General features: G+C 29.8%; 1 pseudogene; it reads left to right on the plus strand.

Annotated features, from left to right (window-relative positions):
- Nucleotides 1-281: 281 nt before the first annotated feature.
- LOC114171206 lies at nt 282-2,932 on the plus strand (annotated as a pseudogene).
- Nucleotides 2,933-9,193: the final 6,261 nt, after the last annotated feature.

Below are 9,193 nucleotides of genomic sequence, written 5' to 3' on the forward strand. Positions count from 1 at the left end.
AAAAAGTATGACTGAAATGAAGATGTCTATGTTTCTGTCTTGATTTTTGTACATGTTTTCCTTGATGGTGTTGTTCTCTATGCTTCATGTCTCCCAATTCTGTCTTTACCATTTTACAATTTTACAACTATATCATATCTTGGTTTGGGTTTTATGTATTTTGCTTTCAAATGTTTGATCTTTGCAGAAAACCTTTTTTTTATGTCTCTTCAAGAAAAGGCGTTTCATTTATCTGTGTGCTTATTTTTTCTTTTTCTGTAGCCGTTTGAAATGCTGGGGAGATGGTGTTTGTTGTTAAAATAGCACATAGAAGGTACATGTTACGATTTATTGTTTCATTTGATGAATGTACTTTTCTTTCTATTTATTTAATTTATTAACTTTTTAGTTGCTTCTTGGTTGTTCTTCTTTTCTTCTTTCTGTTTGATGGATCTGATATTTCAAGTACTCATTATAGGACGGGGTCATCTAATGCAACAAATCGGGTAGCTATACCATCTGAGAAAAAGGTATTGTATTGTATTCGGTGAAGAGTGAAATAGTCATTATATTTGCACAAACATTTTTCAGGAAGATGAGGGATATTGCATATGATTTATATTATCAATTCTGTCTTCGTAATGTATGACTTAAAATATCCATTATGTATCTTTATAATGTACTGCTTATTTTATTATCATTAGTACGGTGAGGGATATTGCAAATGAGTTTGAGCCCTGCTCAAAGCTCGAGGACCTAAATTTGGATGTTAGAAAGAAGTTCAAGGAGACAGAGGAAATAATTCTCGCTGACAATTTTTTTCAGAGGTACAACATTGGTCCTTACTTTTTTAGTTTTTGAAATGTAGTATGGAAACTTTTTGTAAAATTGGTAGACAAGGCTTCAATTTTTTTTTTCGTGCTTGGAGAGAGCAGGAAAACTTTCTTCTACTTGCTGCCAAAATTTGTGCTAAACATTTATTTTTATTAATATTTACTTCAATAAAATATATTGGAATCAAAAAATACCACTTGAAGTAGAAAGGCCTCTTGGATATTGTTGTCTGCATTTGTGGCAAAAAGCTTACTTTTTAGATTACGTGGCTAGAACATTTCCTCATTTCAATGCATGTGTAACTCTTAAGGAAGGATTTGTTTGGGTTTGGGGTTTGGGAAGGAGATCAAATAAGAGAAGAGAGGTATAAATAAAGATCAATGGGCAATTATGCAGTATACTTGAAACTAAAAGTGTTGTGTTTTAAATGAGAATATTTCAAAACTGTGAATATTTACTATTTAATGAATATCCTACACCAATAATAAGAAATAAATAAAATGTGAAGCAGGTTAACGATGTCTATTTAAATCTTAGATAATTGCTATAGGGAGAGAGAATTTAGCATGGTAAACCATAGTGGATTTCATCCAGAAATGGGATTAAAATAAAAGGGTTGGCCATAAAATGCAACTAACTATTTTCTTTGAATAAATAAGCTGGAAATATGTGGTAGTTGAATGTGAGGCTTTTCAATTGATTTGGTCATATTTTCTCATGTGTTATGTGTATTGGATTAAAATAGTTTGAAACCACATGGTTTAATGAAACTTATAAACTAAGCTCTTATTCAGTATCTAGATTTATGCTGCTTCATATATGCAATTATACACGGTCAGAGTTTTATTTGTACTTTCTCAATTAATTATATTAAACAATTATATTTCTAGAGATATATTGAAATCTAATACACTTTTTAAATTTGTGAGGTTATAAGCATGTTGTGGTTAAACCAACTGTAGGTAGTGTTGATGATGTATTGGAAGATAATCCCTTTGGTGAGATTGAAGGTTTTTGTATATGAACTTCCAAGTAAGTATAATAAGAAAATTCTGCAAAAAGATCCAAGATGCCTCAACCATATGTTTGCAACTAAAATCTTTAATCACCGGTTTCTCTTATCTGGCCCTGTTGAAACTTTAATCTAGAAGAGGTTTTATACCCCTGTATACAATGACCACAAATGATAAGAAGTGCCATAAAGCTTATTTCTTCCAACTGACCTTATTGAAGGCTCACATAGGGGGCACATCACTTCTTTGTGGTTCCTCAAAATTTTGGGGCATGTTTTCATTACGAGGTACAAATTTTGTGCATTATTTTCAACATTCATTATTTATACCACTTTTATTATATATTTATATTAATTTGTATATGGAAGAGAAGGCAATTGAAAGAGGGGATTCTTTAACTGCTAAAGCGTGCTACATTGGTTCAAACCTTTGGACAGAGGAATCACATATGCCCGAAAGAGGGCTCAAATACCATATCTCCATACTTTTCACCAAGAAAATCCACACCCACCTAATTCCTAATAAGACTCCTAGGTCATTTTTGTGTATTTTCGATGACTTTTATGATGTTGGCAATGACTCTGAAGGTGGTTATTATGCAAGGTAGGCCTTATTACAAGTTTAAACAAGAATGTCCGAGTGTGTAGCCTTTTATTTCTTCTATATCATAGCTGCATAAGAAATCTAATTTACATTTTCTTATAAAAGATGCAATGACTAGGGACTTTGATTCATATAACTATTGTAATTTGGACTAACTATAAACGGGCCATGTTGTGTAATCTTGCAGAGGTGCAAGAGTAGCAGTGTGGGAGAACTTTTAAGGACAATCCTCTATTTGATGTCTCCACTAAGCATCCAACCACGTACTTTAAGGACATGCAGTAGCTGTGTTTTGCGTATACCCACTTGGATGGACCCGTTGGAGCCTAAGATTGGTAGAGGCTATGATATTTAGTTGCATACCTGTTATTATTGTAGATGACATTGTTTTGCAATTTGCTGATGCAATCCCATGAGAAAAGATAGAAGTATTTGTTGCTGAGGAGGAGGTTCCAAAGTTGAATACCATACTCACATCTATCTTACTAGAAGCCATATTTTAGATAGGAGTATTTGTTGCTGTTACCGTTTTCTTTTTTATTTTAGATAATAGTTTATTTTTATTTCAATATTAATAATATATATATATATATATATATATATAATAATTTATTATTTTATATTTATTTTGATGTCACTATTTAATATTTAAATGACCACAATTAAAATTAGTTATTGAGATTTTATCCGCATAAGAATATTTAATTCAACTGCATGTTATCCTTATTATGTGAAGTTGAATTTTCCATTAAGTGTTAGGAAAAGTCTTCTACAGTTACAGATAAACATTGGTAGAAAAACTTATTTTGAAGATAGAGATGTCCATAGATAAAGACGTGGTGCAACTTATTGCATTATCAAGTATTTGATGGAGTGTAAGAATCTTCAACAAAGTCTTTTTTTTCAAATATTTCGTATTAAAGTTTAGTAAAACAGTTTTATGATTTAAATGTACTACGTTTTATATTTATATTTTTATTGTCCAACTTTGAGATATTTTAAATTTTATAAATTAATTATTAAAATATGTACTTTTGGCTTCTAATAAATGGAATCATACAACAGAATCTGGTACTGGATATGTGACATCCCATTTTAATAGATTACACTACTAAATAAAATATCACACAGTTATAATAACGAGAAGCACTTAGATGAACATAAAACGTAGAGGAGATAACTATTACAGTCATCCGGAAATACTTAAAAGGAAACTTAGGCATACCACATAGTCCTAAGCAAAAGAAAATTTAAAGGAGTGCAACAGTTTTGCAAAAGGGTTGCCACTAAGGCAACTAACACAAAAGGCCTCATGGCCATGAAACTGCTCCTAACACATCCAGACAAGGAAATCTAGGCCGCACCGCTGCTTCTCCCGGATCCATCTCGAACCTCCCTCTCATCTGCTCCCACCAGAAGGTGATCATCGCAAAAAAGAAAACATAACAGGAACACACATAAAAATGCAAGGGTAAGCTAGTGTAACATGAAACTTAGCATAGTGTAAAAGAATAAGTGCATAAACATCCACAGGCATACAGCACGGAGACACATAAATCATGTTATGGCAGACAAGTAAGACACTATGACTCAATTATCCGGATACATATATTAAGATCGGATTCACCGGACGCTTGCACTTGTGGTGGCCTCTACTGCTCTGCAGAGCCATTGCCAATGGGTTTCACCCTACCACACACAAGGTTAGCCTTTAAGCGTCTAAGGCCATTATCCTGCCAGAGACTAGGGCCTCCCGCTACTCTCACCACTTGGGTCAGATTTCTCTACCTGAGACTCACTGACCCTTTAGAGTTTCGGGATGCGATCCTTACTTGAATCCTTATCTTAACATATACACTACACGCCACCATGGAGTCTCCCCATGGGACTCATGGAATTACGCCTATCTCACAATCATAGTCATGTTTCTCATACAATTCCCACCTCTTTTTGGTCATTCATCCAATTTTCATGTTAAAGCATCACGAAACCACAACCCATGATAAATCTCATACCGAGCATGCCAATTTCGTTCATAAAATCCAAACACCCAAGCATATTCACTCATATCATATTTAAGAGGAATAATCGAAACAATGCATGCAATAAATCATTTAACAGCCAAGGAAACATAGCACCCATTCGCACACTCGCTCAGGCGAGACGCTGACCTTCCTGATGCAGCAGATTCTCGCCCAAGCGAGATAAGCTAAAGGGGGTCTTCACGAATTCTTGCTCAGGCGAGATGCTGTCCTCACAGAACACAGCGAATTCTCGCCCAGGCGAGACGCGCGACAGTGGAGGCTTCACGAGATCTCGCTCAGGCGAGGTCTTCTCGCCTGAGCGAGACTATGCGTCGCTCAAAACGGGAAAGGGCCGCCTAGGCGAGTTCTCGTGGCAGTGAGCACTCTGGTACTCTCGCCTAGGCGAGACGAGCTCGCTTGGGCGAAATTAGCAGAGTTCATCACTGCCCACCCACATGCAATGGCGAAAACCGCCCAGATCCACTCCCAAACACACATACAACTCCATTTCATCCAACAAAAGCACACTATGCACGCATACAAATAGACAACGACCAAAAACAGCCAAGAATAACTTAAAACAGATGAATCTAGCTTCCCTTACCTTGCTTAGATGCTAAAACGAAATAGACCCGCGACTAAGAAGTATTTCAGCTCCAAGGGCTAGAGCAGTGAGCTGAACATGGAAATCAGCACAGAACGAGGTAAGTAAACGGAACCTTAACTGACCAACATGCTCAAACAGCGGAAAAAGGGGAAAGAATGGATCAGAAACTCTAAGGTTCAGCTTACCTGGAAAAAGGATGGTTTTTGCTAGCTCTGAAACGATGACCTTGTGCCCTAGCAAGACACCTCGTAGGGGACCAGAGGAGAAGAGGAAGCTGCTGTTTCTGAAAAGGGAGACAGGAGGCAACTGTGAGCTGAGAGGGGGGTATAGGGGGTCCCTTAGTGGGCTGGCCTTGGGCCTCCGAAAAGGCCAGGCCCAAACTCTATACACTGAAAAAGGGGCTTACAGGATATATACTATGTAAGATATTATAAATTATGCATTTAATAGATAATGCGTGATAATATAATATTTTGTTAAATTTTATTATAATATTTTATTAACTATACAGATTAGTGTTTTTCATAAAAATAAAACAGCCATAAATATATTACTTATTAAAATAACATAACGTAATTCTCTTTTAACCAGCGTAAACACAACGTTACTGTGTTTGTGTAAATAAATATGAAATTATATTAGTAGGTGATAATATTATAATATTATTAAGTTAATAAATAACCTAAAATTATATTTATTAAAAATAAAATGAAATATATCAAAACAGATGAAAGAATAACCATTAATAAATAAAGAAGTGGAGAAGAAGCAGAAATAGCTGATTTTATAAAATATTTGTAAAAATAACAGTCAATTTTTAAAAATTTAATAAATTATTATATTTAAAGGGTAAAATTAGTATTTTTAAAGGTGGACACAAAAAGGAAAATCCCCTTTATATATTGTTATAGATTATTAGTCTTAGCACTATTTGTATTAGAATATTATTTCAATTAATCATAGTAATAGTATTATTATTAATATTTGTAGTTTTAGTAAAGTTAATATTATTAATATTTTTATTATTATTGTTATTGATATTATTATTATTATTATTATAATTATTATTATTATTATTATTACTATTATTATTATTATTATTATTATTAAACAAATGCTTCTTCAATGTTTTAAATTGTTTATAGGTTTATATCTATAAATATGCTTCTTTTGAAAAATTTAAACATCAATTTTATGTTATATTGTATAATATGCCTACATTTTAATTTAACAACAATCCATATAATACCTTTCATTTTAATATAATTTATAATTTAGAAATTTAATTATAAATTTTAATTTTATTTAATATATTATATAAAAAGTACTCATAATTAATTACTTATCTTTTTCTCATATCATTAAAATTTATATATAAAAATTACTCATAATTATTTATTTGAATATAAGAATATTACATTAATTTTAATATAAATTAAGATAAAAAATAAAAAAATTCAAATACAATAAAAGTGTTCCAACTATGTCAGTTCAAGAGGTGTGAATTGAAATAAAGTATCTATATCTGAAAAATTTTGTCAGGATTATCCCACTATGTGTTCTTTTATTTCCAAAATTTATAGTTGGGTGAATAATTAATCATTAAATAAGAATAATATTTAAATAATTAAACCAATAATAATAATTATTCAAATCACTAATTTATATATATTAACAATAAAATCTGTTTTAAATATTAAAAATATAAAAAAAACATGATTAAGTTATTTCAAATATATTTTAAATAACTTTGAAATCTAACAAGAAAATCCAAAACAAAAAAATTAAAACCTATTTTTTACTCTTTAATCTTGACTAAAACTCTAAACTTATTATTACAAACAATGTTTTGTAATTAAACTTCTAAAAAACATCATACTGACATTTCTTAATCTAAACAAAATAACAATCTATGTCATCACAAATTGATTATTCCAAATTACTCAAAAACACATAACATATAACACATAGTACATAACAATAATTAATTATACATAAATATATAATTATATCATTGTTAGATGAATTTATCGTTTGAATATATCTAAATTGACAATTATAACATCTATAACTTTTAAGTTAAATTATTGATTTATTGATAATAATATTAAAATCTGTTTTCTAAACAAAAATTTTAAAAACCAAAAACACGACCCGCGCGTACGCTCGGGTCTCATGCTAGTTGGTATTATGAAATTTGAAAATTTTCTTCTTTTTGTGAAACTTTTTTAATTTTTTACTAATTTTAACTCTTTACAATTTAAATAATTGATATTTTATATATAAAAATTGCTAAAAATTTTGCAAGTAACGAGTTAGCCAATACTAGGATAGGATTTGTGTTCTTAAATTTGACAAATTCCATCTCCGGGTAACAATTTTTTAATTCTTTTTACTATTTTTAACTATTTACAATTCAAATAGTTGAACTTATATGTAAAAAAAGATCTCAAAATTTCATAACAAACAGGTTGGCAGATACTCAAATGGGATTAGTTTCTGAAATTTATAAAATTCAATCTCTAGGTAACAAATTTTCAATGGTTTTTTACTACTTTCTACTATTTACAATTTAAATAATTCATGTTTTGTACATAAAAATTGCATTAAATTTCATGAGAAACTTGTTGCAAATAGTCAAAGAGGATTCTTGGTGTTATGATATTTGAAAATTTTCTTCTTTTTGTCACGCTTCTTTAATTTTTTACTAATTTTTACTATATACAAATTAAATAATTGATATTTTATATATAAAAATTGCAAAAAATTTCACAAGTAACGAGTTGGCCACTACTATGATAGGATTTGTGTTCTTAAATTTGACAAATTCCATCTCCTGGTAACCCTTTTTTAATTCTTTTTACTATTTTTAACTATTTACAATTCAAATAATTGATGTTTTATGTACAAAAAGTCTCAAAATTTCATAACAAACAGGTTCGTGGATACTCAAATGCAATTTGTTTCTAAATTGAAAAAATTTAATCTCTAGGTAAAGATTTTTCAATTGTTTTTTACTACTTTCTACTATTTACAATTTAAATAATTCATGTTTTCTTAATAAATATTGCTCAAAATTTCAGAAGAAACTTGTTGCAAATTGTTAAAGGGATTATTGGTGTTATGAAATTTGAAAATTTTCTTCATTTTGTGACACTTTTTTAATTTTTTACTAATTTTAACTCTTTACAATTTAAATAATTTATATTTTATATATAAAAATTGCTAAAAATTTCGCAAGAAACGAGTTGGCCCATACTAGGATAGGATTTGTGTTCTTAAATTTGACAAATTCCATCTCCTGGTAACCCTTTTTTAATTCTTTTTACTATTTTTAACTATTTACAATTCAAATAATTGATCTTTTATGTACAAAAAGTTCTCAAAATTTCATAACAAACAGGTTCGTGGATACTCAAATGCAATTTGTTTCTAAATTTAAAAAATTCAATCTCTAGGTAACAATTTTTCAATTATTTTTACTACTTTCTACTATTTAAAATTTAAATAAATCATGTTTTTTTCATAAAAATTGCTCAAAATTTCAGAAGAAACTTGTTGCAAATTGTCAAAGGGATTATTGGTGTTATGAAATTTGAAAATTTTCTTCTTTTTGTGACACTTTTGTAATTTTTTACTAACTTTTACTCTTTACAATTTAAATAATTTATATTTTATATGTAAAAATTGCTAACAATTTCACAAGTAACGAGTTGGCCAATACTAGGATAGGATTTGTGTTCTTAAATTTGACAAATTCCATCTCCTGGTAACCCTTTTTTAATTCTTTTTACTATTTTTAACTATTTACAATTCAAGTAATTAAAATCTTATGTACAAAAATATCTGAAAATTTCATAACAAACAGGTTCGCGGATACTCAAATTCAATTTGATTCTCACTTTAAGAAATTCAATCTCTAGGTAACAATTTTTCAACTGTTTTTTACTACTTTCTACTATTTACAATTTAAATAAATCATGTTTTTTTCATAAAAATTGCTCAAAATTTCAGAAGAAACTTGTTGCAAATTGTCAAAGGGATTATTGGTGTTATGAAATTTGAAAATATTCTTCTTTTTCTGACACTTTTTTAATTTTTTACTAATTTTTACTCTTTACAATTTAAATAAT

The sequence above is a fragment of the Vigna unguiculata genome, unplaced genomic scaffold (assembly GCF_004118075.2).
Source record: "Vigna unguiculata cultivar IT97K-499-35 unplaced genomic scaffold, ASM411807v1 contig_137, whole genome shotgun sequence".
Taxonomy (NCBI): Eukaryota; Viridiplantae; Streptophyta; class Magnoliopsida; order Fabales; family Fabaceae; genus Vigna; species Vigna unguiculata.